Source organism: Mixophyes fleayi, chromosome 12, assembly GCF_038048845.1.
Source record: "Mixophyes fleayi isolate aMixFle1 chromosome 12, aMixFle1.hap1, whole genome shotgun sequence".
Taxonomy (NCBI): Eukaryota; Metazoa; Chordata; class Amphibia; order Anura; family Limnodynastidae; genus Mixophyes; species Mixophyes fleayi.
Window position 1 is genome coordinate 67,897,052 of NC_134413.1, and position 27,753 is coordinate 67,924,804.

At 41.0% G+C, this 27,753-nt stretch overlaps 1 long non-coding RNA gene across 1 annotated transcript; it reads right to left on the minus strand.

The window, feature by feature from the left end:
- Window positions 1-14,418: 14,418 nt before the first annotated feature.
- On the minus strand, window positions 14,419-15,322 carry LOC142109362 (uncharacterized). The gene is made up of 2 exons (XR_012680354.1): window positions 15,249-15,322; window positions 14,419-14,548 (listed from the first exon to the last, which is right to left on the minus strand). It is a non-coding gene; the product is annotated as an uncharacterized LOC142109362 (long non-coding RNA).
- Between the last annotated feature and the right edge of the window lie 12,431 nt (window positions 15,323-27,753).

Below are 27,753 nucleotides of genomic sequence, written 5' to 3' on the forward strand. Positions count from 1 at the left end.
CAAAAGTCTGAGTTGAGCAGTCTGTGTTGGCGGCTTTTTACACCATCGGCTACTGCCAAATTTTTAGCTTTGCATTGATCAACGTGTTCAAATCGCCAGCTGTTATCTGTTTCAGAATTAGCGCAGTATGTCACATAATGCTTTAGTGAACTTAAGACATACACCCCTCCAGATGCTATCAATGGGTAAGTAGGGGAGTAACGGTGCACCTCTCATAATACAGACAGTCCGTATATGGAATTCGGTGCATTTGATTTTGCATTATTCTGACATAGATCCAGAAACTCCATTGTGGGATATAGGAAATTACTAAAAATGGGGTGAATTCTGGAGCTGCTATGGGATAACTTAAGTTGGACCAGCTTTATATGCACAATCACGTAAAATGTTTTGAAAAAATTCAACCAGGGTATGGGGTCCCTAGAACAGCTTTTTATAAATATTTGCAGCTTTGTCATGGTTTGGGGTGGAGGGTGGGGGTGGAGTGCCAATTTTATCGGATGCCCCTATGAAAAACACTATACATTATGAGGACTAGTAAAAATATCTCTCATTTATACACTGTTAATAAAATAAATTTATGGGGATAATTTGCTGGCACTCCGATTAAAATGGGAAGGTGACCTTGGAGTAACAGTTTAACAGATGAGGAATGATCTGATGCATTAGAACATACCAAAGAAACAACATTTTGTGGTAGGTTTCATCAACTTCAGCTTTATATATATAGCATAGGGTGTATCTCTCGCCAGTCAGATTAATACAATTTAGTACAAGGGAGGAAACAAATCGCCCAAAATGTGGAGAAAGGCCATGTACTTTTTGGCATTTATTATGGGCTTGCCCCAAGATTCAGAGATTTTGGTTAGCAGTATTAAACTGCATACAATACGATCAATGTATTTGCACTCCCCAAAAATAACTATGTTTCGCTTAACACTGAAAAACCTCTTTGGCATAACGTAGCCAATATGTGGTTAATCTCCTCACCTTGGCCAAAGTAAGCATAGACAACTGGGATGGCACCTGAGGGCCACCCAGAGATGGGTTGATTTAGTCAACAAAACATTGGGTCATCGGTAGATTGTATTAGTAGAAATAATGAATCCAAATTCTTAAAAGTCTGGTCTAATTGGATTACATCACGATATGCATTCATTCGGGTAATGATTAATCTGGGTGTTCAGTTTTTTAAATGCTTTTGATTTATTAATTGTGTTCTATGTTTTATTATGATTCACTATCACTATATATTGTATACTATATAAGTAGTATTTTCTTGTTAGATTAGTGTATAAAACTTGTATGTGATTTCTATGTATTGTTTCTGAATGTATTTTTAGGAGACCCATGTACAGTAAATAATGTGTAATATTAGACCTTAACACTGAGTAGGTGTGTTCTAAATAGGACAAAGTGTAGAGGTCGAGAGTGCATAGAAAAATCTTCAATATGCCCTTATTCGGAGCTATAGCATACAGCACCAATCACACATTGTGCATGGTTAGTAGCAGTGATTATAATTTTGGTAATTATTATTATGGACACTTTTACAATGACGCCCCCACAGGCATGGTTTAAATGTGATCTTGTTAGGCTATAGTGGTGTCACAGTGTTATGAAATATATGAACCTGGGCACCAGGGAAAGAGAGGTGAGGAAACAGATGACGATGGATGAAGATAATTATACTGTTATGTTATTGCTGTACACCATGAAGAAGAGTTACAATTAATTGCAGCGTAATATTGCAGCAGTATAGGCTACGTGTTTTATACATCCTTTATTATGGGATGTAGTGTTGGAATTGATCTTTTCGTTGTGGACCGGAGAACTAGGTAAGAGGCTGGGAAACATTAACATGGATACTGAAAAAGATAGTGGTATGTTTTTGCTGTTAACCATACTAGAAAAATTTTGGTTCAGTCAACACATTTTTTTGAATGATGTCTTGAGTGTATATATTCAAAGCCTACCGTGTATGTTTGTATATATATTATTAGTTGTGCCTTTATATTAAGGTTGCATCTAATAAACAACATTCTGCAATGTTAAATCTGTGAGAGGGGGGGGGGCATGGTGTTTTTAGGGGCTATATTTTAAAAAGTATTAAAGCTATTAAGCATGCGAATGGAGAAGTGTCCAAAGGTGCCGCATGCCAAATTTCAGAAAAAAATAATAAAAAACGACAAATTTGGAATAATCTAAAGTTCAAAATGTCGCTGTTTTTTTCCACTTCCTGTTTTACAAGAGTCACCGGTTTTCTGTTTTTTTTTGGGAGAGCGTAACTCAGGGTACAGGAGGTTTAAAGACTTGAGGGTAAATGTATCAAGCTTAGAGTTTTCCGGCCGGTTTGAAAAACCAATCAGATTCTAACTATTATTTATTTAGTACATTCGACAAAATGACAGCTAGAATCTGATTGGTTGCTATAGGCAACATCTCTACTTTTCAAACCTGCCGGAAAACTCTCAGCTTGACACATTTACCCCTTGGGGACTGTTTTGTTAGAAAGCTATTAGGGCGGAGGAGTGCCTTTGAGGGTTTAAAATTTTGAGAACTTACAGATTTTTTAACATTTTAGTAAAATATGCCCCATTTTAAAGATAGGGGAATTCATAAGGTTGCGCATGTCAGTTAGATGTGTGTGCTGGGTGTACTCAGACTGGCTTCACTTGCAAGTACAAATATGGCTGACCCTCTCGCTAAGAAATTTTCTTCTGCCAGCAGGAGAAATTAGCCATTTTTGCCAGATACAGGGAGGATCTTCGGGTTTTTTGGGGCTGCAGGGGACACACATTTCTAGGCCTGGCACCGCTCTCATTATAAAGTTTAACAGGTCCGTCTGTGTCCGTACGGCTGTATCAGAGCCAGGTTAAGCCTCCCGCCCCTCAGTGACGTCAGTTAATTTATTCACTGCACTGAGGTGGGGGCGGGAGATTTAAAACTGCTCTGCAGTTCCTGCACTGATCGCACAGAGCCACGATCAGTGCAGGGGATAGGGTATAGGAAAATGGACTATGAACTTTTAATTATATGGAACCAGTGAAACATGAAAAGTGGTTTGTAGTTCATGCAATAAGTGAGGTGCTTTACACATTTCGTTTCATAGTATATGCTCTGATGCTCTGATAGTCTGGGTTAAAATTGTCAGCTCTGCACTTGTACATACTGCGGACGGACACCACCTGACAGAGTGCCCGAGGCTCCTAGTTCTCCCCTGCTCTGCAGTCAGATTGTCCCTGCCCAGGGTGCAGAGCCGACTCCTCAGTACAGATTATGGCAGCCCTAGGGGTAAATGTATCAAGCTGAGAGTTTTCTGGCAGGTTTGAAAATCCAATCAGATTCTAGCTATCATTTATTTAGTGCATTCTGCAAAATGAAAGCTAGAATATGATTGGTTGCTATAGGCAACATCTCCACTTTTCAAACCCGCCGGAAAATTCTCAGCTTCATACATTTACCCCCTAGTCTCAATGTGACGAGTGGCTCAGGGCTGCTCCGACTGTCAGTTCTAACTGTCCCTCAGCTACTTTCTCTCCCTGCATGGCGCTGGCTGTCCTGAGTTTAAGTCAGAGAGCCGTGATTGGTGCTGGGCTGCTGTATGAACAGTCACTGAGTTGGCTAAGCCCGCCCCCTCAGAATAGAGCCCACCCCTTTAGAATAGCTTGCGAGCCACCAGTGTATATCGGTGTATTTATTGTGGGCTGTGGGTTTTGTCACTCTAGAGCAGAGATGGACGGGCTCAGTTTCCTTAAAACCGACCCCACCCGAACTTTGGGGTTCCGAGTACTCTCGCGCCTATTCGGATTCCAAAACGAGGCAAATCGTCATTGTGACGTCGTCGGATCTCGGGAGTTTTGGAATCAATTTATACCCGCCTCCACTGCGATCTAGCACCATTTGAAAGAGGGACAGAGAAGGGTTAGGTCACAGTATAGAGCAGGCAAAGTGATAGAATAGAAATAGGAGGGTGGTAATTCTAATATAACAGTTATTGCACTGTATTTTTCTGAATTTGCACTACAAAGTGTTTGGGGTCTCATATACACCCTTATAAAACAGCTGAATTTCTGAGTGCTGAAATCCTAATATAGCAGTCATTGCACTGTATTTTTCTGAATTTGCACTAATAACTGTAGGGTCTAATATGGCGGTTCCCAAACTGTGCGCGCGGCACCCCTGGGATCCGCCGGCCAGACATAAAAAAAACAAAACACAGAAACTTACCAATACGTCGGGCGCCGGGACCCAGCAGCCTCCTCTCTCCTGCAGCTGTCACTGAATATCGACGTCAGTAACCAGCTGCAGGAGAGAGAGGAGACTGCTGGGTCCCAGCGCCCGACGGATTGGTAAGTTTCTGTGTTTTTTTTTATGGCTGGTGCCTGGCGCGGGGCAGAGTGAGAGGGATCGTGGCAGAGGAGAGGGACAGAGGATGGTGACAGCGGGACAGAGGAGGAGAGCAGAGGATGGTGACAGCGGGACAGAGGAGGAGAGCAGAGGATGGTGACAGCGGGGCAGAGGAGGAGAGCAGAGGATGGTGACAATGCGACAGAGGAGGAGAGCAGAGGATGGTGACAGCGGGGCAGAGGAGGAGAGCAGAGGATGGTGACAGCGGGACAGAGGTTGGTGACAGAGGATGGTGACAGCGGGACAGAGGTTGGTGACAGAGGATGGTGACAGAGGAGGAGAGCAGAGGATGGTGACAGTGGGACAGAGGAGAGGGACAGAGGATGGTGACAGCGGGACAGAGGATGGTGACAGCGGGACAGAGGAGGGGGACAGAGGATGGTGACAGCGGGACAGAGGAGGAGAGCAGAGGATGTGACAACAGGGCAGAGGAGGGGGACAGAGAGCAGAGGATGGGGACAGAGAGCAGAGGATGGGGACAGCGGGGCAGAGGAGGGTCACAGAGAGCAGAGGAGGGGCACAGTGGGGCAGAGGAGGGGCACAGCGGGGCAGAGGAGGGGGACACAGCGTGAGAGGGGCAGTGGAGGAGGACACAGCGTGACAGAGCAGAGGAGGGGTGACAGCGGGGCAGAGGAGGAAAGCAGAGGATGGTGACAGCGGGACAGAGGAGGAGAGCAGAGGATGGTGACAGCGGGACAGAGGTTGGTGACAGAGGATGTTGACAGCGGGGCAGAGGAGAGCAGAGGATGGTGACAGCGGGGCAGAGGAGGAGAGCAGAGGATGGTGACAGCGGGACAGAGGTTGGTGACAGAGGATGGTGACAGCGGGGCAGAGGAGAGCAGAGGATGGTGACAGCGGGACAGAGGTTGGTGACAGCGGGACAGAGGAGGAGAGCAGATGATGGTGACAGTGGGACAGAGGAGGGGGACAGAGGATGGTGACAGCGGGACAGAGGATGGTGACAGCGGGACAGAGGAGGGGGACAGAGGATGGTGACAGCGGGACAGAGGAGGAAAGCAGAGGATGGTGACAGCAGGGCAGAGGAGGGGGACAGCGGGGCAGAGGAGGGGCACAGAGAGCAGAGGAGGGGCACAGTGGGGCAGAGGAGGGGCACAGCAGGGCAGAGGAGGGGGACACAGCATGAGAGGGGCAGTGGAGGGGGACACAGCATGAGAGGGCAGAGGAGGGGACAGCGTGTGAGAGGGCAGAGGAGGGGGACATTGTGAGAGAGGGCAGAGGAGCGGGGACAGCGTGACAGAGCAGAGGAGGGGGACAGCGTGGCAGAGGGGGCAGTGTGAGAGAGGGCAGTGTGTCTGGATGCAGAGGGGGCAGTGTGTCTGGATGCAGAGGGGACAGAGTGCCTGAGGGCAGAGTGTCTGGATGCAAAGGGGGCATTTTTGCATACAACTAAATAAGTATTTCTGTCCTGACCTAAATACTTATAACAATTTTTTTACCCAACTACTTCTAAAACAGGACTGCTCAATAATTATTTTGGAGGGGTGCCTTGAAAAAATTTGGAGACTCTAAGGGTGCCGTGAACTGCAAAAGTTTGGGAACCACTGGTCTAATATACCCCCAAAGACAAGACGTGCTTTGGTCATTTTTTGTTAATCTACAAGTCCTTGCAGGCTTTTGTCTGAATTTGCACTACAAAGTGTAGGGTCTAATATACACCCAAAGATGAGTGCTCAACTGCTAAGAGTCATTGATGAAGAGGAAGACAAGCAGGCTTGTCTGTAGAATTTGCAGGCGTTATATAGATAACACCTAAAGAGAAGAGCTCCATTGCTCCATTGCTAATTGTAATTGCTGAAATAGAAATTATAGTCCTGTTTGGCTTGGTCTAAATCTGCAGTTACATTTTATTGTACCATAGCTCATACAGAAACAGGAGGGGTGGCATTGTTCTTGTCACTCTCCAGTCTCAGTCATAATGATACTAATCCTTCTACCACATGTACTAAAGTCTATGTTCAAGTGCATACTGTTTTTAAGTCAGGGAAACAAAAATGTAAATAAAAATATTGTACCTTTTTAAAGAAAAAAAACCTCTGTAAAAAAGATGAAAGTTTACTGTAGAAAAACATAAAATTGCCAACATGCCATTCTACCCAAAATATTACCAGGCATACCAGCATCAGGTAGCTCCCTTCTCTTAGCTAGATTTTAGTCCCTGCTGCATTCGACACTGTCATCATAATCACTCTCATCATTGTGTACATCTTCCTCAAACAATAGTAATTCATCCCCACTGGAATCCACCATCATAGACGTCTGTGTACTTTGATGTAATTGCCGATAATGGCCTCCTCATGGAATTTTGAGTTAATTTTATGGGAGCTGTCACAATTTTTGGGCAATTCTTTTAGAGCAGAGCAAATATCAAAATGTTGTGCTGACTCATCTGCATCACTACTGCGTGTCTTGGGAAAGCTAAGTTTTTTCAGAGAAGAAGTAGACGTCATTACAAGATGTTGATAGCTCTTGGATCCTGGCGAAGCGAATTAAGTACTTAATCTACAATTACAATATAGTTAGCAGATTTACTTAGTTTTATTTCGGCCATAAAATTTTTCTAGCTGCTTCTTAAAAAGTATAATTAAGGCAATCACTTAACTCAAGCTAACTGTGTCTGCACTCTCTTCACAGGTGACTACTTCACTGGACTAAAGTATATTCCCCTCAAATGCTAGTCTTCTTGTAGCTGCTGCATTCTCCTACATGCTGTTGCAGAATCACGAAAATTACCCTAAATTGTTTGGGACACAAACAACATCTCCTGCATGTCATTGCCATTTTTTAAAAGTTCTGTAACACCAAGTTGATTGTGTGAGCAAAACAGGAAATGTAATGAAATCCCCCCCTCCCCCCGCTGTAATGCTCTAACAATATTGGTGTCGTTATCAGAAATCACCTATCCTCAGGAGAGTCCAAGCAGGATTAGCCATGCTGCAATGACATCCCTTACTTTTTGTAACAGATTGTCAGCTGTATGCCTCTTAGTGCAGCCGCTGATACACAGAGAAGCCTACTTCTGAAAAATGTGACGTACTTGGGTACATGCTGCTCCTCTTCCTGCTGGTGAAGGCGAATCACCAACCCAGTGGGCTGTCACAGTCATATAATCTTTAGTTTGCCCAGTTCCGCTTGTCCACATATCTGTGGTTAAGTGTACAGTGGGTAGAATGGCTGACCTATATATAATGGTGTTTAAAGCATATAGGTCAGTGTAGGACCTGCATAGAATGAGGTGCCCTTGATGCTGGGATGCATACTTAAAAGTTTTGATCAAAATATGAACTAATACAACATATTTTTATTTTGCTAGACACCCACAGATATGCAGTGTAAAGGATAAGCACTGACAGCTGTCTTTTTGTTTTGTATATATATATGGGCATTTATATTGCCACGCAGCTGGTACCATATACAATATGGGATATACAGAGCGCGGGCTTATTGCCAAGCAGCTGGTACCATATATAATGTGGGATATAACGAGTGCGGGCTTGTTTTTTCTCTGGTTTTGTTTCAAAATATTGCCTTCTTGTCATAGCAGCTGTCCATCAAGCCTATTTAAGGCACATTTGGGTCCGGCTCTCAAGCCAGCCCTTGCTAGATGTAAACCCTTATACTTGGGAGGTGAGTGCATCTGATTTTAACTGGATTTTAATGGTGTTTAAGCATTAAGGTCCGTGTAGGACGTGCATATAATGAGGTGCCCTTGACGCTGGGATGCAGGCTTAAATGTTTTGATCAAAATATGAACTAATACCTCATGTTTTCATTTTGCTAGACACACACAGATATATATATATATATATATATATATATATATAACCAAGAAAAACTGATACCGAACACGGGGCGCTTAACCCAATACTGTATAGTAAGTGTATACAAGGTCAAATGTTATGGTAAGCACAAAGTCCAATTAACAGGAGGCAGCCAGTCCTAAATCAGATGGTGAGTGTGGATAATCTAGAAAAAAGTAAAAAGAACAGGGCGCTAAAATCTGTACTGTAGTAAGTTCCCAGATAGGGAAAACCGTGAAGTGAATACAGCACACACGTGAGTGAAGTGACTCAATTCCCAAGTGAGATCACCACTAGTTAAAGTTTCTGTGTACCAGATAAGAGACTTTGGAAAGCACAACTGACATGTTGGTGATGTTTTATGTATCTGCTTGGACAATCAATGTTAACTTCTCCTCAGCAGAATGACACCGATATCAGCTGGAACCTCAGATCATAAGCAAAAATAGAAAGATACTGGAATAGTGTAATACTGTGTAAAACAGTTTTAATTTAAAAACAGTAAGTAGCCCACTTACATAAAAACACTTGAAATATACATATAAAGGTTTCTTTAACCAGTACTCATCTGGACTGCATGGAATCCAATAGAATTGGCAACATAAAGTTCTTTCAGAATCCCTACAACCGCTTAGCTGGAGGGCAAATAACGACCAATGTCCATAAATCACCAGATGAGCTGACACAATCCTCAACGCGTTTCGTCCGTGTAATGTATGGACTTCATCAGGAGGAGCACAAATAGATAGATGTACACAGCACCAGGGCTCCAGTTTATATGCGCTGCCGCCATTGCAATAATCGGCACTGAGTGACGTCATATATATATATATCTGTATCTACTCCTTTACACCACTAAGTTTTAATATTTCACTTTTAATATATGCACTTTTAATTTATACGGTTAAAATGTTCTTTTAATGTGTGTTTTTTTCATTCATCTCATGTCTATTTTGGAATATACTAATCCTCATTACAGTCACTACTGACTACACATATGAGCTGTGCCTTCCCTAGTTAGTATTTATTTCTCTCTCATTTTTCCCCAGTAAATGTCATCAGAAGGTATGTGAATTGTATACTGCCAGCAAACACAGGAGACAGACCAATCCCACTGAATGACCTATAGAGGGCTGTGCACAGGAGATTCACTCACAATTTGATGGTTCATGAACATGTTTGCAGGGAAGAGTGAGATAGAAGTCCAAGGGCTAGATTTACTAAGTTGCGGGTTTGAAAAAGTGGGGATGTTGCCTATAGCAACCAATTAGATTCTAACTTTCATTTATTTAGTGCATTCTACAAAATGACAGCTAGAATCTGATTGGTTGCTGTAGGCAACATCTCCACTTTTTCACAGTTTAGTAAATATTCCCCTTGGTTTAGTGTGTGAATTGCAGGGATCTTATTTTCGCTTCTTTATAATAAAAATTGTCTACTTGTTTTTCACTTTAATTTTGTTGGTGTCAGAGTCACATTACAGGTGGAAACAGGTCTGACATGACTGATCCTGATTTCAGGCGTTATACCACAAACTGGACTAGTAATAAAGAAAAAAACTTAGAGATGGAAAACCACACAAGCCAAAAAATGGTACGAGCACTATATTGTGGTAAACCTGATTAAAGACATATGATAAGTCGGGGGGTGCACCCTACACTGTATTAGTTAATTTGAAAAACCAAAGAAAGGGAGGGGGGGGGGAAGGGAAAAAGTCAGTGTGATATGAGGCACTCCAAAATTGCTTGTTAAAATATAACTTTTATTAGATTGAATTTAAAATGGAAAGATTTGAGCGAAATGTTTAAAGAAAAAATAAATACAAAAAGTGATATGTGGTTAAAATGCTAAATATTTTGCAATGTCCCACTTGTCGTCCCTATCGACAAGTGGGACAAAGCTCCGTAGCTTTGTCAAGGCGAACTGATCCAAAGAAATGACAGCTGTTAAATAGTCTCTCAAAGAGGTGTGGCCAAAGTTTATGGGACCAATCGGAAAAAATTCCGTTATGATAGGTGTGTATATTTTCATTTTGTCCCCCCGTGGTTTTGATTGACATTTAAGTTGACCCTTAATCATTGATGCTATTAGAGTACAGATTGTTTCATTGGTTAATAGCAAAATGTGCTGTTTTAATGCTCATTTCATTTAATTCTGACTCCGAGAAATATCGAGTGATACTGAATCAGAAAAACCAATTAATCTCAATATCAGCAGTAACTCATGCCTTTTTATTATTTTTCATTTTCAATGTTTGATTACCGGTATTCACATCCGTTATAGTTATGCCTCAATCATAGAGAAATATATATTATAAGAATGACAAGATTCTATCTACATTGTGAGAAAGATTATCAATAAGCTATAATAATATAATCAAAGAGTTTTCACTCAAAATTTATTTCTCACTTGAGGTGATATAAATTTATTTCTCACTTGAGGTGGTATAATTGAATAGCTACAATAAACGGGGAGGGGGGGCATATCCAATTAATGGTAATTTTGTAAACCGAAAATAAAACAACAATGATAAAGATACCAATGATAATAATAAAAGACGTCCCTTCCATCTAGAGAGAATTATTCCATAGGGATTTAGCAAAAGAAAATAATGATATATCTAGGAAAATATATTGAGAGGACAAAATAAAATCAAAACTCTGACATATAGTAGGAGGATAATTATCCCTTTTTGTTTGGCAGATTTTGTAATATTCTTTTGGGACTCAAAAAAATATGTAGAAAATATAGAGTAATCCACAGGGATTATGTTAGTTAATAATGTCCCATCTTGAATATCCCGAAAAAGAGAGTAAATAACATCATAACTCAATATCATTAAGATAAATTAAAAAGGTTGCCAATTATGAAAGACACCGAAAGAGAAGTCCCATTAATTATTGATAGTTGTAAATACAATTACAGTTTAAACCCCAAGGAAGAAACATCGATAGGGCTATAGCCCATATTGATATTAAAAAATGATGAAACCATATGAATTCCTGAATATCACCAATGGCTGGGAATGAAGTTCGTAACCTACTATGAAAAAACTTGATACTCAAGGATCTTAAGAATTGAAAAAATCTTAAAGAATCTTAAAGAAAGGAAGCATAGCTATTATAATCATTAAGTCCATATGGAGCCATACTCCCCATCTGGAATATCATTTTTGTCTCTCTTTGCAGTAGCTGTTTTTGTAGGTCACCACCTCTAATTCCCAAATTAATTCTGCCATTGCAAATGCTTGCAACCCCTTCGGGTTGCCATCATGTTTGAACAAAAAATGTTTTGCAACTGTGGTAAGTATCTTAAGTTTATCTTTGTCCTTCTTACTGTTTCTTATGTTATTAACGTGCTCAAGTAACCTTTTTTTAAAAGGTCTGGTGGTCATTCCAACAATAAGGCAATAAACAACCCCTGAGGAGTTGCAATTCAGGAATTCCAATATTTTCCATTCCTTTGGATTAGTTCGCCTTCACAAAGCTACGGAGCGAAACGCGCGTTGGCGTTTTGTCTCACTTGTCCTCCTAGCATAGATTGATTAGAAGCACAGCAGGAATCGCTCCCCAGTTTCATTTTAGGCAGGGCATTTATCACAAAATCCTGCGATTCCTGCAGGCCGTTTCTACTATATATTGGCGCCTCGATATAGGCTTCATTAGCCAGATGCAGGTTAGCACTATTCATAAATAGTATCCTCGGGCTATCAATATGAGATACATGGTATCTGCTCTTTATTATTAGGAGATCAATATGATGGACATTAATTCTGTTACATTCAGGCAATAACTTTTATACCATTATTATTGCATCTTCTCCTTCAAGTGGATCGTATACATGTATACCAATTATTGAGGCTTTTCATAATTAGCGATTATTGGTCTTTGCAATTTATGCAATCTAGGGCTACTACAGCATATTCTATATTCTCTATATACAGCCCTTAGCGCTAATGTAGCGAGGGCTACTATAGCACATTGTATACCCTTTATATGCAGCCCTTAGCGCTATTGTAGCGGATACGATAGGGACGACAAGTGAGACATTGCAAATTATTTTGCATTTTAACCACATATCACTTTTTGTATTTATTTTTTCTTTTAACATTTCGCTCAAATCTTTCCATTTTAAATTCAATCTAATAAAATTTATATTTTAACGAGCAATTTTGGAGTGTCTCATATCACACTGACTTTTTCCCTTCCTCCCCCCCTCCCTTTCTTTGGTTTTTCAAGTTATACCACAAACACCTGCAATGTCAGTAAGGGTGTGAATACTTTTTATATCCATGTAGTGCTGGGGGTCCCTGGGGAGAGGCCATAAGTGAAGTGTACACTTGTGCTAGTGGATAACAATGTTGGGGGAGATGTCAGGATGACATTACCGTGCTCCTAACCAGAACCAACATAGTCTTATCTCATAGACACAGAGGATAGAGGATTATACAACTATACAGGACATTATGGAGGATGTTTATGTTTGTGGATAGACATATAAATGGTGGTGTCTTGCTGCTGTCATTTCTATCAATATTCTCTGGTTCTATCTGGAAGTTCTAGTTCTGTACAAGGTGAGAGTATGACAATGTCACCAGAGAGTTGTATTAACATCTCAAAGAGAAAAGTTGTTTATTACTAGAGATGAAAGTCATTGATGTAATTACATTTCTTCCAGCAACGTGATGTCAGTAATTTATTCACTGCACTAACAGATGTGCTGGGAGATGTTATCCCGTGTGCTTATAGTACAGTACATGCTCTCATCACACATACTGGTTATCAATGCATGAACAGGGAGAGGAGCGTAAGGACATATAGCAATAAGTTTCTTGTTACCTTTGCGTCAGTTAAGTGACTATTTATTTTATTTGATGATTTACAGTATTCTTATGCAGGTCCCCTGCTATAGAGCAATGTGATCCAGCACCAGACCATTCAGTGCGGGGACTATAGTGGCTTCCAGGATAATGAATAAAAATTGGGATCCTGTAGTGACAACTATAACATCCTCATGATCCTAGTATAATATGGAGTTTAATTCCACCTTACAAATAAATGATGGTGATATGATGGATATCAGGGTAACACTCTGCCTGGGGGTCAATCTTGTCTAGAACTGGCCCTAGTTCTTGGAGCCTTGTTTATTTCTTATATAATGGTGAGAGTATTGGATATTGTGACTGTCTTTATTTCATATGTAATATTTGTTTCTTTTTATGGTTTTATAGAATGTGTAAGACAAAGACTTGAATTAAAGTATTGACCAAAGTCCAGTACCCAGCACCTTGAAGGATATGAAACAATCAAGTAGTTGTGCTGGAGTAAACAGGCTCTGTGGCCCCCGGGTACTTAGGAAGCACCCCCTACATCTTCTCTCTCCACTATTTGGGTACCACATGAGGCATATTCTTGCTGCTGGTCCACATTGAACAAAGAAAGCCACAATTGAGGCAGTTCCTCCTAACCTAAGGAGGAAAATTCTGTATCCCGTCACTCTCTGTTATCATTACATGTTACTCCATTCAGTTGTCAGGCTTGTAAATGTCCCTTATTACCAGCAATTTGCATGGGTGATTAAAATTCTAAAAATTGTAACATTTTCATTTTGTCCCACAAAGGGAAACAACATCAAACGTACTAATCTCTGTGTGATATACACTGTGGATGTATGGGGCTATATCTGTTCATTCTGTGAGGGCAGAGAGACATTACATGGTAGTGCCGAGGAGTCATCACACCAAGGACATGGTTGTATTGAAGATCTACTGGACCCATCTCAGATCAGCTGCTGGACCCAGAGTGTTCAGCTGTCATTGCTGTTACCATCTCTGTTCCTCCGGTGCTGATGTCTGCAGCCTCCTTGATGGTAGCACCAGCCGACACACCTTCTGTGGACATGTGAAACAAGTGCCCTGGCTCTGTGTCCAGCAGTGAGTATGATGCCAAACAAACATACCAGGCACACAGCTACTCTGAGCTGGTGGAAAACCAAAGAGTGCCCGTGCGGCATAAAAGTGTCCAGCAGACAAATGGATACAATTGTGCAAAATTTTATGTGCTGTGTATACACATATTATAATTAGCAAATTACCCTGATCATTTAGTTTCTTTCCTTCTGTTTAAGCATTATTTTTATAATAAACATAACAAATAATAAATGTCTTATGAAATAACGAATACACACACAGTATGAGCATAAAATTTACTAAATATTAACTATATTTAAACTACAATTTTTAACAATTAATTAATAATGATTATTTGCTTCATCCAGCAGGTTCAGCAACTTGTTTCATAAAACACTTCAGGCAATGAGGTCTGTAGGTGCAAAAAGATAAAATATCAATGTACATTGTGTTAGTTTACCTCCTCTATTCATAGTGATATTTCAATATTATGTATTAACAATAGTAATAAAGGAACACATAGTAAAATGGTCCGGTAACCCATAGCATCCATTTATATAAAAGCTTTCATTAATGTGACTACACCAGGCTACTAATGGCTGAATGGGTCCCATGGAAAGTCTAATGTGAGACCTGAAGACTCAGGTCGGAGCTGGTGAGAAATGTAAGTCCTCATGTTACTAATCTCCGCAGAATATAAAGTGTTGTAGAGTCACATGTATAAGAGCGCTCCTTGCTGTGCAGAGGGGAACATGGACATATCTGTTCTACAAAAGGACATGTCTCACCAGCTCCGAGCTGAGTCTTCAGGTCTCACACTATACTTTCAATGGGACCCGTGTTACACCTCCCACTCACGTGTGTGCGTGTGCCCAGTGTGTGTGACAGGTCGGATGCACATAAATGATCTGATCTGGTCAGAACCTGACCGTGCATTGATAACACATAAATATATATTATGCAAAGTCATGCGGGCATCTAAGTACATGCACACACTGGATTGTGGACCAATCATACAATCTATGTGCAGGACCCAACAATACCTTAAATGGTCCTGAAATAATAATACTGGTCAGTATGTTATAATATTAATCATGAAACATGATAATTACCTGATTTTGGGGTGATGACACGCTGGGTAGGTTTCTTGCCTCAGGATTGCTGATAGCTTCAACTACCTCTGTCTTTATGCTCTGCAAAACATACATAAATACATTATATTTCTAGATAAGAGTAGTAAGACTAAAGGACTGATTGTATTACACCACCAGCATGAAACAGGGCTGTATGTACTGTGACAGAAGCACTGGGAAAGAAACGAATGGCAGGTATTTAAGACCTAGATTTCTGTCATTTATATTTTAAACCACTGGAGAGAGATTGCTTAGGTGTGTGGGGAAAGCTTCCCAGTGCAGGTTTCAAAGCAGACTTACTAGGAGTTGCACCTGCGTGCTGCCTTTAAAAGGCTGCAGCTCTGATCACACCCTCTGTCATTGTCTGGGAAGGAGGTCAGGTGGCTCCTGAGAGAAACTGCAACTTTGAACGGGATAATGTGACAGAAATCTGCACTATCCACGTATACACCGGACAAGTATAATTATATAACACCTCTCACCACACTGACATGTGGACGACCTCTAGGAAACATGCATCCAATATTTAATCATATTTTTATTCCAGAGTATGAGATCATTATGTAGATACCCCGGTGTATCCCCATAATAAGTCGCCTTCTTGTTGTCATTGTGTTACTCACCATTGTAAAGCAGCAGGCTGCGTACAGAGGAGTAGATATACACCCGATAAATGATGTCACCAGGACCACAATACTAAGCACCGTTATTAAAGAAATGTAATAAATAGTGGATGGAGGAGAGACAGTAATCACCTGTGTGTATAATTCTGTCTGCCTTGTTCTTTATCACAGTAACTTATACCTAGACATGTATGTTATAACTTAATACACAAGTAATATTGTCATTAATAATTACTAACAATGACAGAAATGTGTTTCTTATATATCATTACATATCCCTATATAGGAAACTGATGTGTATAAATGTCATTCTGCGCAGTGCTATGCTGTATTATATTTGTATGACATTTCCTCCTATGTGCACACTACCATCGCTGTCCATGTAGTACACGGTCATATTAAACAGTACTATGTCCCATCTGTGCAAACAGCGATCAAACATTCAGAGATATATATTGTATCCAATTTATTACATCACTAATAGATCCGCAATTACATAGATCTAATAGTAAGAACTACATAAGACTTGTTAGAAGTTACGGTACACTTTGTCTGCAGTATAAGACCCATTTTTGTGGGAATCTGACTAAGTATTAGTGAACTGTGGCTTCAGAAAAATGGTCGTTATTCTTCTTACTTATGTTTTGGCTCCAGTGTTTCTGTTAGACTAGGAAAAAAGTAAATGCAGTTTCTTGGCTGCTAAAAGTGAAGCACTGGGAGAGTAACTGTAACACTAATTGTATTATTTTGTGCTATTTAATTGGATGTAAGGTGAGATTAGTAATCATATGTAAAGTTATATTAACTTACTAGGTATTATGTTAGTTTGGAAAGATGGTCAAGATTGATGTAATTAAAGGTGGTAAATATTAATGTGGGTTTTTAATGTGCAGCTTACATTATCCCTAATTGGGTTTTATTCACCTATGTTATTACATTTATATACATTGTGCTTTTTGGCCTTTGTGCTGTTCTGTAAATACAATTACTGGCATGTTAGGTAAAGGTGCTGTACAGTTATATACAAGTGACACGTCTGCACCATAAAGTCATGTTCTTTCCCAGTGTCCTAATACCAATTGCTGGGAGAAGCCACGTTCCTGTCTTCTGTCCAGTTCTTTGACATAAAGGATACGTGCAAATCATCTCAGCTCCCACATCCTCCATCCAGTTCCCCAGGATGTACATTATGGAGAATACATGGAGGATGGCCGAGTGCACACATAGGTTGCTGAAGAAAATGATGTACAGATGAGATTTCTTCATGCATGTAGGGTTCTATAGAGACAAAACATAAAGTACCACATTCATTAATGTTAGTGATGGTATTATAATTCAATTAAAAGAAAAATACAGGTAACAGATGTTGGGCAGTGCCCCCATATTAGCTGATGATCTCTCTGCCATAAGTACGGTTAGCGGAAAGATGGCAGCCATGCTTGTGTTGCCTAGCAACATGATGCGCTGCAGGGGGCACTGGGAGAACTAGAAGCCATTTATTTGGCTACTATTATAAATACTACACACGTTATAATGTCACTGTTGTGGTAATTATCATGTACCTCTGCTGCCGATGGCCAAGCGCCAATGATAGGCCAGTCGATGGCCCTCAGTCTTATCATTGTATGGAAGCAGCAACCTGCAATGACAATACAATATGTCACTAATAATTCCCTACTGATAAATTATATAACAAGTACAAACAATTTATAGAGAAGGATGTCCCCTAAGGACCAATATACCTGTGACCAAACTCATTTTAAGTTATTGTATAAAATTGGCGATATATTGGAGTAACTGGGCCCCATGACCAGTTTTGCTGTATTAAACTTACAGTTTGTGATGCTAAAATGGGGATTAGAAAACACAACTTTTCTGATTGTTCAGTATACACAATGTTAATAACAATTAAATTGTTAAAAAAAAGTGTCAGAAAAGTTCTTTTGAACTAAACAATGTGCGCTCAGGTAATAAGATAATAATCTTCCATTTTTCTGATGCATGAAAAACAGGGTTTGCTGTAATTGTGATGAAACTAATGGGAAACATGAAGCGTTATATAATGTTATCTCCCTTGTGCCCATTGACTAGTAATATTAATATCACAGTGCTCACCTCTCCAAGATCTCCTTAGATTGACATAGGCCACAACTATAGTCAGCAGTATCTGAATGTGGAAAGTCAACCCGGCTGATAGTGGGACTACTATGGTGTGGTGCTGAGCCAGCCAAATACATCTAAACAGGAAGAAAATATATCTAATGATATGCAATAATCTTATTACTATTACTGTATCCTAATATTCCTTTATTTTACTTTATTTCCTCCATCTTATTCATAGATATAAACATGACTGAGAACTCATCACAGAGGGATAAAGAAACAGGTAAGAACTGTACAATGAAAGGCCATAGTAACATCCATGACCACATGACACAGTGTGTGGCCCCGCAACATAGGGGGCCCTGAGTTCAGAGGAGAATACTCCCTTCAGTCTGACTGTAAAGTGATTTATACAAGGAACATAGAATAGCCCAGACAGGTCTGTCAGATTGGTAGAGATGTGATTAGTGTATTATAATGCTGGATATTATAAAACATAAACTTTGGTATGTAAAATCCTCTTTATAGCTAAACTGCTGTTTACAGGTAAAGCACAGATGAGATATTTGATATATTTTAGTGGAGACAGAGAGAGATTCCACACCTGGTACTATCATTGTATTAGTTATATGACATGATCTACTAATCTGACTCACTTATTACTTAATTGGAATGGTTTCCATTGAAATACACACAGTACTCACGGGAAGCTGAAGAAAAGTCCGTTAACTAGTAACAGAATAAAAAGGTAGGTCAGCAGATGGCTCATCTGTCGAACAGAGGACTTGCGACAACACATCTTCTTCACTCGCCTGTCACCAACTGCCCAGATTCCAGTATATACAACCTGTTTTCTAGCAGCAGCGGAATCCAGGAACATTGTGATGTCACTGCATTGTAATGTCATGTGGGTTCCAACCAAGCTGGTACACCGGGCATCATTACTGAGACATGGTGCCCACAACATGGCACTGGAGGATAACATTGGGTTTACCAGTATCTATAAAGGACTAACTTAATATATAAAACCTGGCTGCCGTGCTTCATATTCTCTACCAGTGACAGACACCAATTAGGTTACTTGGTCTTCAGTGTAAAATAATCTAGTATTCAGGGAATACCACACTCATCATGTACTATAGCTAACACATTGTACTACTATAACTACAGCATGTACACCAAACACGTCATACTGTGCATTGCATGATACATGTTCATATCTGTTACACGTGTTCTCTTAGAGCTGTGTGTCAGTGACATAGGGACACATTTCATTTAAAGCGCTTAAAGGCTACGTCCACGGTTACTTATTTCTCTACTATGTACCTCCACATAGCATAGTATGTGATGTAATACATCTCCTCACCTACCTGCTTTACTTTTATCATTACAGGTATCAATGGTTACCTCTAACTGCCTAATCCATCTGCAGGAATGTTGCTGGATGTTATGTAAACTAGTAAAGGTCAGACACCAATGAGGTATATGAACGTCTCTCCCACAGCCGCAGAATGTATTTCCTATATCAGGTGAAGGATGCTTGGAAGGGGCGTGGCTCACATTACAAATAACAATTTATACCGGCGGTGTGACTCTCCTGACATCAGAGATGATGCGGCAGGAGGGAGAGGGGGATAGTGCTGCGGTATAGTACCTCTTGTCGGTTGGTTATGATAGCAGATAGATAGTAATGGCAGGGTGATACTATCACACTCAGTCCATGGGCGCCTACTCCACAGCTGCAGGTGACCCCACGTTTTGTGCAGCATTCTGCCATACAAGTCACTCTCCCCACAGAGTCACTTACTTACACGCAGGGCTGCTAAGAGGAATTCAGGGCCCCGGTACAACAAATTCATGGGGTCCCCCTTATAGTTGAAAATGTAAAAAGAATTTGTGGCTGTGCGGCAGCACAAAGACACTGTTAGGTGCTAGTGGGGGTGTTTATACAATTGGGGCGTGGCTATGTATAATTGGGTGTGGCTACCAGATGACAAGCGCTAGGCCACCCTCCTACAGAAGAAAAACCTGCATTGTTGTGAACACCACTGAACAGTCACCAAAAATTGGGATTAGCCCACTTGAATCACAACATTTCACACACTCTCCTGCTTTCTCCTATCTGTTCTTCTCATTTTCACCAGCTGTGGTTGCAGATTTCTTTAGTTGCAGCATCTCTGGATCCTGAAATGTTGGAAGCCCTATTTGGAAAAAAAATGGCTACATTTAGAAAATTACAACCAGCCCCGGCGTTAAATAAATACCACCCACAAGTAATAATTAGGCCTTCCTCCAGCCCCAACATTAAGGCAATAGTATTCCCATTTAATAAATAAACCTATTTCCCTCCCTGCAAATTAGAGATGCTCACTGACCCCCGTGTTTATGTTTTGGTTTTTGTTTTGGATCTGGATTACCGTCGTGTTTTGGTTTTGCGAAATGGCCCTTGAATGTTTTGGTTTTGTTTGGTTTTGTTTTGCAATTTTGTTTAAAAAATAAAGTTTTTGGGCATGAAATAACCAAATTTAGTGCTCCACCTGTTTCTTGGATAGTTAATGTAATTGTAAAGCTAATAAATTATCAAGAAAACAATTTAATTCCTGGTAGGCCGTCATTAATTCTACACACAAACCAGATTGTCTTCCTCTCCATCTATGCATATTGGCAATGCAGCCATCGTCTTTGGGTGTATATTACACCCTACACTTATAGTTAAATATGTAAAGAAATGGACAAAGGCAGTTTGGTTTCTGTCTCTCTCGGCCCCTCTTCACTTGTAGAAAATACCAAAAAATTCAGCCGTTATAGACTGTAAAATATTAATTGAAAAGGAAAAGGCAGTTTGGTTTCTGTCTCTATAGGCTCCCCTCCACTTATAGAAAATACAAAAAAATTCAGCCATTATAGACTGTAAAATATTAATTGAAATGGACAAAGCCAGTTTGGGGTCAGTCTGTGTATGACACCCTACCCTTAATGAGAAATTGCCAAAACAGCAGCCTTTCAAGACGGTACGTGATATAGAAATGCCCCAAGTCCCTTTCCTCTTTGGGGGTAGATTGCACCCTATACTTAAATAGAAAGTTTTAAAAAGATGCTATCATCATCATCTTCAGCTTCATCCTCACCCTCATCAGTGTGTACGTCATCATCACAGACTATCAATTCATCACCGCTTGAATCCGCCATTAGAGAACAGTCAGTGCTTGGATGTCTTGGATGGTGAAGGCCTTCCTCGTGGAAGATGTAGTTCATTTTTATAAACATAATTTTCTCCACATTTTTGGGAAGTAACCTTCTACGGCAATCACTGACTAAGTTACCGGCTGTGTTGAACACTCGTTCAGAGTACACACTGGAGGGTGGGCAGCTTAGGTATTGCAAAGCAAGTTTGTACATGGGTTTCCAAATGGCCTGCTTTTCTTCCCAGTAAGGAAAGGGACTGTCTGACATTTTCATATCAATTACATCTTGAAAATAATTCTCCACCATCCTTTGCATGTTAATACTCGTATTGGATGGAGTTATGGGCAGGGTCACACATTTTTTTGAAAAATCCTTCAAACCAGCCCAGATGTTAAACTGGTGTGGTCTGCCCCCTGCGTCTTCCCTGCTTCTTTTTGGAAAATTAAATTTTTTACAAGCAGCAGCTGCTTGAGAAACTGAAGGAGGACACGTCGTCAAGTCAAGGCCCAGTTCAGCGGCCAACTTGCTGAGCAATAGCTCCTTGCAAAAGTTCACATCTCGCTCATTTTGAAGCAAAGACTCAATGTAGGTCTTAAACCTTGGATCAAGCACAGTGGCCAAAACGTAGTGATCCGAGTTCAAGATTTTAATAACTCGAGGATCATTGTGAAGCGAATTAAGTACTTGATCTACAAGGTCAACATACTTTGCGGAATTGCTTGCTTTCATCTCCTCCTTCAGCTTCTCAAGCTGCTTTTCCAATAATCTAATTAAAGGAATGACTTGGCTCAAGCTAGCAGAGTCTGCACTCACTTCACACATCACAACTTCAAATGGTTTCAGCACCTTGCACAACACTGAAAGGATTCCCTACTGTGCAAGAGTGAAATACATCCCCCCTCCTTTCCCAATGTCATGGCTTGTGCATGGCTTGGATGGCTTTGCGCTGTCCCTCCATCCTCTGAAGCATGTACAGGGTGGAATTCCACCTAGTTACCACCTATTGCTTAAGTTGGTGGCAGGGCAAGTTAAACTGTTCTTGGAGCTGCTGCAATCTCCTACATGCTGTGGCTGAATGCCTGAAATGTCCTGAAATTTTACAGGCCACCCGAAGCATCTCCTGCACCTCACGGTTATTTCTTAGGAAGCTCTGCACCACCAAGTTGATGGTGTGAGCAAAACAGGGAATGTGTTGGAATTCACCCAGCTGTAATGCTCGCACTATATTGTTGGCGTTATCAGAAATGACATATCCTGGGGAGAGTCCAAGAGGTATGAGCCATGTAACAATCACATCTCTTAGTTTGCGTAACAAATTGTCAGCTGTATGCCTGTTAGTGAAGCTGGTGATACAAAGAGTGGCCTGCCTGTGACAAATGTTACGTAGTGCTGCTGTTGTTCCTGCTGGTGAAGGTGAATGACCAACCCAGCGGGCTTTCACAGTCATATAGTCTTTGGTTTGCCCACTTCCACTTGTCCACATATCTGTGGTTAAGTGGACAATAGGCAGAATGGCATTTTTGTTGCTATGGTATACTGAACTAAAATTACAAGCATTTCATAAGTGTCAAGGGCTTTTATTGACAATTACACTAAATTTATGCAAAGAGTCAATATTTGCAGTGTTGACCCTTTGTTTTGAAGACCTCTGCAAATTTCCCTGGCATGCTGTCAATCAACTTCTGGGCCACATACTGACTGATGGCCGCCCATTCTTACCTAATCAAGGCTTGGATTTTGTCAGAATTTGTGGGTTTTTGTTTGTCCACCTGCCTCTTGAGGATTGACCACAAGTTCTCAATGGAATTAAGGTCTGGGGAGTTTCCTGGCCATGGGCGCAAAATTTCGATGTTTTGATCCCCGAGACACTTTATCACTTTTGCATTATGGCAAGGTGCTCCATCATGCTGGAAAAGGCATTGTTTGTCAACAAACTGTTCTTGGATGGTTGGGAGAAGTTGCTCTTGGAGGATGTTTTGGTACCATTCTTTATTCATGGCTGTGTTCTTAGGCAAAATTGTGAGTGAGCCCACTCCCTTGACTGAGAAGCAACCCCACACATGAATGGTCTCAGGATGTATTACTGTTGGCATGACACAGGACTGATGGTAGCGCTCACATTTCCTTCTCCGGACAAGCATTTTCCAGATGCTCCAAACAAGCTGAAAGGGGAGTCATTAGAGAAAATGACTTTGCCCCAGTCCTCAGCAGTCCAATCCCTGTAACCTTTTGCAGAATATCATCATCATCATCATCATCATCATCGCCATTTTTTTATATAGCGCCACTAATTCTGCAGGACTGTACAGAGAACTCATTCACATCGGTCCCTGCCCCATTGGAGCTTCAGCCTAAATTCCCTAACATACACTCAGAGAGAGAGACGAAGGTCAATTTGATAGCAGCCAATTAACCTGCTAGTATGTTTTTGTAGTGTAGGAGGAAACTGGAGCACCTGGAGAAAACCCTCACAAATACAGGGAGAACATACAAACTTAACACAGATAAGACAATGGTCGGGAATCGAACTCATGACCACAGTGCTGTGAGGCATAAGTGTTAACCACTAAGTGACCGTGCTGCCCATATCAGTCTGTCCCTGATGTTTTTCCTGGAGAGAAGTCGCTTCTTTGCTGGCCTTCTTGACACCAGGCCAACCTCTAAAAGTCTTCACCTCACTGTGCGTGCAGATGCACTCACACCTGCCGTAGCTGAATCAACTTTAGGAGACGATCCTGACGCTTGCTGGACGTTCTTGGACGCCCTGAAGCCTTCTTCACAACTATTGAACCTCTCTCCTTGAAGTTCTTGATGATCCGATAAATGGTTGATTTAGGTGCATTCTTACTAGCAGCAATACTGTGAAGCCATTCTGTACAAAGCAATGATAACTGCACGTTTTACCTTGCATGTAACCATGGTTAACAGAGGAAGAACAATTATTTTAAGCACCACCCTCCTTTTAAAGCTTCCAGTCTGCAAATCTAACTCAATCAGCATGAAAGAGTGATCTCCAGCCTTGTCCTCGTCAACACTCTCAACTGTGTTAACGAGAGAATCACTGACCTGATGTCAGCCAGTCCTTTTGTGGCAGGGCTGAAATGCAGTGGAAATGTTGTTTTTGGGATAAAGTTCATTGCAATTCGTCTGATCACTCTTCCTGACATTCTGGAGTATATGAAAATTGCCATCATAAAAACTGAGGCAACAGATTTTGTGAAAAATATTTGTGTCATTCTCAAAACATTTGGCCATGGCTGTACAGTCTCATAGCAAGAGTATATATTTAGTCTATCAGGAAATTGGCTTATAATTTGATGTAGATAATGGTACTGTGAGTTTGCTCTTCCAGAGTGCTATCTGTAGGGATCCTTGTTCAGAGTGTGTCAGGATCATCCATTTTTAGAGCCCTAAAATGATGACCGTGGGTGGTTTTGGCGCCAAAATATAACGCGTCAGAACTGTTAACCCCTACAGCACTCAACAGAACCCAAGATGGCAGCAACACTGATTCCACACTCACAAAGCACTAAAATTGTGAGAATGGCAGTCCGGTGATACTGGCTCAGAGGAGAATATGTGGCAATATTGCGTTTGCCAGGGTGGGCAGCAAGAGACAGGGAAGTGTGAAAGATTGGTGACTGGATTAGCCTGGTCACAGGCTTGCTTAAGAAGGTCCTCTGCAACGATGGGAGCTGCTCTCTTTGTAGCGAATGCCGTTGTGCTCCTGTGTAAGGTAATGTTAGGGAGCCCTCTCGTGAGAACTTAGGCAGTGTATTTGATCCAATCGTGTGTGTGCCACCCAACTGCAGGTAGGGACAGTGTTGCCAATGAATTGCGATGAAGGGGAAAGGAGGAAACAGCTAATAAAGGCCACCTCGCCTTGGGCCCTCCACTATTATTGCAAAACATGTTAATTCTAAAAAAAAATATTTTTATTTGCGCATCAACATTCACCAATATTTATTCAAGGTTACGTTTTTTAGATGGGGTATACGTGATCTTTGGTATGGGCGGAAACAGGAGCCAAAATGAGATTAAATACTTTATTTAGATAATAGACTGTGTGGAGATCTTGCTCTACCCAATCTCAAGCTATATTACTATGCACTAAACTCTACCCAATCTCAAGCTATATTACTATGCACTAAGCTCTACCCAATCTCAAGCTATATTACTATGCACTAAGCTCTACCCAATCTCAAGCTATATTACTATGCACTAAGCTCTACCCAATCTCAAGCTATATTACTATGCACTAAGCTCTACCCAATCTCAAGCTATATTACTATGCACTAAACCCTCCACCCACAAAGGCAATACTGGGTGCTGACTTTAGGTAATAGGAATTAATAATTATCCATTTGTACTAATAAATTAAAATGCAATAGACCAATCCTACTTAATACCTAAAGTGCTACAGAATTCGCTGGCGCTATATAAATAAAATGATGAGGATGATACCTAAATACCTGATCTTTATAGCATGGAGAGGGTAATTTCTGCTTCTCAGTGCAATTTTGAGAAAAAGAAAACAAGCGCTATCACCTTCTCTCCAGTATAAAAACCACCATATGCAAGTTAATATAAAACACAATTTATTAAACAGTTAAAAAATAAATAAACCAAACACATTGCTAGCCATGGAGCCCAGACTTGACTGAAGACGTGGCCTCTATCGTGGAGGTAGTATGTAATCTCCTCCATAGCGGCCACGTGCCAAATCTGCTTCTTGAGAGCCAAAAGGGATGGAGGTGAGGTATTTTTCCAATTAAGGGCTATGAGTGATTTGGCTGCTGTCAGGATGTGGGCAGTTAATTTCTTGGAGAATTTGTCCAGGTCTTGGGGAGGGAAACATAAAAGAAATATCCAGGGATCTTTCGGGATAGGAGCTTCAAAAAGGGTATTTAGGAAACTATGGACTGAATCCCAGAAGGTGGTGATAATCGGGCAAGACCACCAAATATGAAACATCGTACCCCTTTGGCCACAGTCCCGCCAACAGCAGGGCGAGGAAGAGGGAAACATTCTATGGAGTCTTGTGGGAGTGTAATACCAACGGTAATAAATTTTGTAAGAGGTTTCCTTGAGTTTAGTTGATATAGAGCATTTAGCTATCCCCAGTCTCATGTCCTCCCAAGCCTCTTCATCCGGGGGAGGACCAAGGTCCTTTTCCCACTCGTCTTCATGAGGGTTTGGAGAGGGAAGGGCAGAAGTGAGAAGAATGCTATATATTTGAGAAATCATGCCCTTGTCCAAGGGATGTTTTCTACAAAGAGATTCAAATGGAGTAAGGTCCTCTGAATGTATTTTTAAGAGACCCATGTACAGTAAATAATGTGTAATATTAGACCTTATTGTCCATGATTGAAAACATTTCAAATAAACTTGAAAAAAAGATATATGCGCTAACAGCATACTTGCCTACTGCTGAAAGCTTGTTTCCGGGAGAGGGAGCATGACTGGAGGGCGGGAGGGGGTGGGGCGAGGCCAATCGCGTCATTTTGCCCCCACCGCGAATCCGTAATTTACGTCACAGGGGGAGGGGCCAGAATGACGCGATTGGCCACGCCCCGCCGCCCAAAACGGCGTGATTCACCGAGAATCACGTCAAATGACGCGATTCTCTGTGAATTCCGGGATGCGGGAGAAATGTCAGCTCCTGCGGGAGCCCGGGAGACTGACCCGAATTTTGGGAGTCTCCCGGACTTTCTGGGAGAGTTGGCAAGTATGGCTAACACTGAGTAGGTGTGTTCTAAATAGGACAAAGCAAAGTGTAGAGGTAGAGAGTGCATAGAAAAATCTTCATAATGCCCTTATTCGGAGCTATGGCATACAGCACCAATCACACATTGTGCATGGTTAGTAGCAGTGATTATAATTTTGGTAATTATTATTATGGACACTTTTACAATGATGCCCGAACAGGCATGGTTTAAATGTGATCTTGTTAGGCTATAGTGGTGTCACAGTGTTATGAAATATATGAACCTGGGCACCAGGGAAAGAGAGGTGAGGAAACAGATGACGATGGATGAAGATAATTATACTGTTATGTTATTTCTGTACACCATGAAGAAGAGTTACAATTAATTGCAGCATAATATTGCAGCAGTATAGGCTACGTGTTTTATTCAACCTTTATAATGGGATGTAGTGTTGGAATTGATCTTTTCGTTGTGGACCGGAGAACTAGGTAAGAGGCTGGGAAACATTAACATGGATACTGAACAAGATAGTGGTATGTTTTTTCTGTTAACCATACTAGAAAAATGTTGGGACAGTCAACACATTTTTTTGAATGATGTCTTGAGTGTATATATTCAAAGCCTCCCGTGTATGTTTCTATATGTTATTAGTTGTGCCTTTATATTAAGGTTGCATCTAATAAACAACATTCTGCAATGTTAAATCTGTGAGAGGGGGGGGCATGGTGTTTTTAGGGGCTATATTTTCAAAAGTATTATAGCTATTAAGCATGCGAATGGAGAAGTGTCCAAAGGTGCCGCATGCCAAATTTCAGAAAAAAATTATAAAAAATGACAAATTTGGAATAATCTAAAGTTCAAAAT